General features: G+C 47.1%; 1 protein-coding gene across 2 annotated transcripts in view; it reads right to left on the bottom strand.

The window, feature by feature from the left end:
- Positions 1 to 5,000, bottom strand: part of LOC122251285 (uncharacterized) — an 82,996-nt gene that overhangs the window by 23,553 nt on the left and 54,443 nt on the right. Inside the window, exon 1 of one of the 2 annotated variants that reach the window (XM_043013079.2) lies at positions 1,571 to 1,692. The exons of the other annotated variant lie outside the window; for it this stretch is intronic. The gene's annotated coding sequence lies outside the window, so the exon portion shown is untranslated. Of the gene's footprint in view, positions 1 to 1,570; positions 1,693 to 5,000 lie in introns of those variants that run through there. 2 annotated transcript variants of the gene reach the window in all.

Here is a 5,000-nt window from a genome sequence, read left to right as displayed (position 1 = left end):
TGTAATCGGTGTTTACCTTGTTAACCAAATCTCACACTTCCTTGTTCCAGCTAGGACACACCGCGTAAAGGACACGCCACGCTGGGACACGCCACGTTAGGGACACGCTATGCTAAGACACGCCGACATGGCTACGTTGCCAGAGATTTCAGATCTGTATATATTAATTAAACGATGTATTGGAGAAATTATTTATATTCGCCTTTTATTTGCAATAAAGGACGAGCCACAATATTGTGAAAGTAAAATGTACAAAATTCAGTTGATGTCTCTACTGCTTCGTTTGCGAGAGAGAGAGAGAGAGAGAGAGAGAGAGAGAGAGAGAGAGAGAGAGAGAGAGAGAGAGAGAGAGAGAGAGAGAGAGAGAGAGAGAGAGAGAGAGAGAGATACATTCATACATACATACATATGTGTGTGTGTGTGTGTGTGTGTGTGTGTGTGTGTGTGTGTGTGTGTGTGTGTGTGTGTGTGTGTGTGTGTGTGTGTGTGTGTGTGTGTGAGAGAGTGTGTGTCTGTGTGTGTGTGTGTGTCTGTGTGTGTGTCTGTGAGTGAGTATTTACGTGTAAGTGTAGTGCCCGATATGAAAAGTTATCCCGACAGTAATATCCAAAACAAATACCTGCTCTTTTTGTATGGAGCTACACGTACCGAATGGAAAGAACAACATTTCATTCCGACAGCCTTTAAAATTCCTTTCACAAAATCAAATTTCACGCCAATTTATCACGCTGACTAAACAGGAACTCATATTAGGGTAGGTGTGTGTATGTGTGTGCGTATGATTATGTGTTGTGTGAATGCGTAAGAGGTTGTGAATGCGTACATATGTATGTTTAAATTTGATATATCTTTATTTTCGAAGTGTCCGAGTGAATGTGTATTTGTATATATGTGTCTGAATGTGTGTGGGGCATACTTACATACATGGCATACATACCTCTATCGTGTATGGTTATTATCACGTGTACTGTACACATGAATCACAAGAGAGAGAGAGAGAGAGAGAGAGAGAGAGAGAGAGAGAGAGAGAGAGAGAGAGAGAGAGAGAGAGAGAGAGAGAGAGAGAGAGAGAGAGAGAGAGAGAGAGAGAGAGAGAGAGAGAGAAGAGAGTGAGAAAGAGAGAGAGAGAGAGAGAGAGAGAGAGAGAGAGAGAGAGAGAGAGAGAGAGAGAGAGAGAGAGAGAGAGAGAGAGAGAGAGAGAGAGAGAGAGAGAGAGAGGGAGAGAGAGAAAGCGTTCTGCTGACAAAACTTGTACACGTGTTGTTAGACTTACAAGTTTTATTTTCTGACAACTTACTTTCCTTTGCTAGAATATCGTTGATAACACAAAATTAATTAATGCGATCATGAAGAGTTTTCACGTATAAACATCAGATTTTTCGAAATCTTTGGTATCTCCAGGCGATATTGTGTTTCTTTCATTTTTCTATTTTTCTTTTCACTCTGAAGCTCTCGCCTTGAGGAAATTTTTCACATATATTTTTTTCTTTCTCGTTCCTTATACTTTCTTAGCACAACGATTTTGATTTTATTTCCTTATTATTATTTTTTTTTCCTGTTTCTGACTCACCTCACTGATCACTGTCGACGAAAAACATAAACGGGAGACACCAGACGACATAAACACTCCCTCTCGTCGTCGTTACGTTACTGAGTCCCTTTTAGCACGTGTTCATCCCGATGCCCCACGTGCACACCTGCGTTCCTTCCGGTCGGTTGCCGCGACCCCGACTTAGGTTTCGCTTTTTGTGCGTGTTGACCCTATGAATACTGTCATTTCGGCATAAAGATTCTTTTGGTGTGACATTATCTTTATTTGTGCATTGTATCGAATTGACATTCATGTAATATTGAGAATATAAATAGTTTTCGCTAAATCCACCGCCAAGGCAGCAGCTGAATCGGACTGTCGGCCAGCTGTGAAGTTCCCTCCTTGTGTAAATGCATCGTCAAAATACCAGAGTTGCCGGTATGTGTTAAAATGACGAAGTTTATTTTTCGTTAATACTCTTATATCACAGCATGATATACCTTGTTCTTTAGTACACGAAGTGATCATTGAAATACGGTAAAGTCTTAAATATCAGATGATCAGTTAGAATCAGAGCACGTGTGTTTTGAACGTTCTTTGTTTACACTCCGTCTCACAGCTGATCGCGGAGTCCGGCCTGTACATGTGTTCTAATAATAAACGTGAAATAACGCACCCTCACTCACACTACACCCTCCCTCACACTACACCCTCACTCACACTACACCCTCACTCACACTACACCCTCACTCACACTACACCCTCACTCACACTACACCCTCACTCACACTACACCCTCACTCACACTACACCCTCACTCACACTACACCCTCACTCACACTACACCCTCACTCACACTACACCCTCACTCACACTACACCCTCACTCACACTACACCCTCACTCACACTACACCCTCACTCACACTACACCCTCACTCACACTACACCCTCACTCACACTACACCCTCACTCACACTACACCCTCACTCACACTACACCCTCACTCACACTCCCCCCCCCCCCATATTAACCTCACACTACACCCTCACTCACACTACACCTCCCCCCATATTAACCTCACACTACACCCTCACTCACACTACACCCTCACTCACACTACACCCTCACTCACACTACACCCTCACTCACACTACACCCTCACTCACACTACACCCTCACTCACACTACACCCTCACTCACACTACACCCTCACTCACACTACACCCTCACTCACACTACACCCTCACTCACACTACACCCTCACTCACACTACACCCTCACTCACACTACACCCTCACTCACACTACACCCTCACTCACACTACACCCTCACTCACACTACACCCTCACTCACACTACACCCTCACTCACACTACACCCTCACTCACACTACACCCTCACTCACACTACACCCTCACTCACACTACACCCTCACTCACACTACACCCTCACTCACACTACACCCTCACTCACACTACACCCTCACTCACACTACACCCTCACTCACACTACACCCTCACTCACACTACACCCTCACTCACACTACACCCTCACTCACACTACACCCTCACTCACACTACACCCTCACTCACACTACACCCTCACTCACACTACACCCTCACTCACACTACACCCTCACTCACACTACACCCTCACTCACACTACACCCTCACTCACACTACACCCTCACTCACACTACACCCTCACTCACACTACACCCTCACTCACACTACACCCTCACTCACACTACACCCTCACTCACACTACACCCTCACTCACACTACACCTCACTCACACTACACCTCACGCACACTACACCCTCACTCACACTACACCCTCACTCACACTACACCCTCACTCACACTCTACCCTCACTCACACTACACCCTCACTCACACTACACCCTCACTCACACTACACCCTCACTCACACTACACCCTCACTCACACTACACCCTCACTCACACTACACCCTCACTCACACTACACCCTCACTCACACTACACCCTCACTCACACTACACCCTCACTCACACTACACCCTCACTCACACTACACCCTCACTCACACTACACCTTCACTCACACTACACCCTCACTCACACTCCACCCTCACTCACACTACACCCTCACTCACACTACACCCTCACTCACACTACACCCTCACTCACACTACACCCTCACTCACACTACACCCTCACTCACACTCCACACTCCCATGTCAGCCTCACACTACACCCTCACTCACACTACACCTCCCCCCATATTAACCCCACACTACACCCTCACTCACACTACACCCTCACTCACACTACACCTCACTCACACTACACCCTCACTCACACTACACCCTCACTCACACTACACCCTCACTCACACTACACCCTCACTCACACTACACCCTCACTCACACTACACCCTCACTCACACTCCACCCTCACTCACACTACACCTCCCCCCATATTAACCTCACACTACACCCTCACTCACACTACACCTCCCCCCATATTAACCTCACACTACACCCTCACTCACACTACACCCTCACTCACACTACACCCTCACTCACACTACACCCTCACTCACACTACACCCTCACTCACACTACACCCTCACTCACACTACACCCTCACTCACACTACACCCTCTCATACCATCCTCACTCACACTACACCCTCACTCACACTACACCCTCACTCACACTACACCCTCACTCACACTCTACCCTCTCATACCAACCTCACACTCCACACTCCCATGTCAACCTCACACTACACCCTCACTCACACTCTGCCCTCTCATGCTACTATCACACTGTACCCTCACTCACACTCTACCCTCTCATGCCAACCTCACACTCCCATGTTAGCCTCACTCTTCATCCTCACTCACACTACACCCTCACTCACACTACACCCTCACTCACACTACACCCTCACTCACACTACACCTCCCCCCATATTAACCTCACACTACACCCTCACTCACACTACACCTCCCCCCATATTAACCTCACACTACACCCTCACTCACACTACACCCTTCCATACTACCTCACACTACACTTTACAACCTGCATTCCCACACGCACCATATGTTCAGTATGCTAACAGGACCGAGCTTGTTTGGTAACAACGAGAAGAGAAGAAGCTGCAGTACTAAGCTCATGGCAAGGTAAACCGGCTTCCCCTACCCCCCCTCCCCTCCCCATCCCCCTCCCCCTTCCCCTCCCCTCCCCTCCCCTCCCCCTCCCCCTTCCTCCTTCCCCTCTTTTTGCTTACCCCCCATTCCTTTTTTTTTTTTTATCTTTCTATCTTCCTTTCTTGTCCTTTTTATCTTTTTTTTTTCTTCCTTGTTCCCATGCCCCTGTTTCGTTTATGCCCTTCAATCTATCCTTTCTTCTTTGTTTACTCCTTTCAATTTTTCTTTTTTTTTCCAATCAATCCCTCCCCTCCCAACCCATGCCTCTTAC

Source organism: Penaeus japonicus, unplaced genomic scaffold (genome assembly GCF_977035675.1).
Source record: "Penaeus japonicus unplaced genomic scaffold, GWHDUDI00000001_assembly GWHDUDI00000023, whole genome shotgun sequence".
In the NCBI taxonomy this organism is placed as follows: Eukaryota; Metazoa; Arthropoda; class Malacostraca; order Decapoda; family Penaeidae; genus Penaeus; species Penaeus japonicus.
Note: the sequence above shows the minus strand (reverse complement) of the source record. Positions and strands in the feature narration are given on the sequence as shown.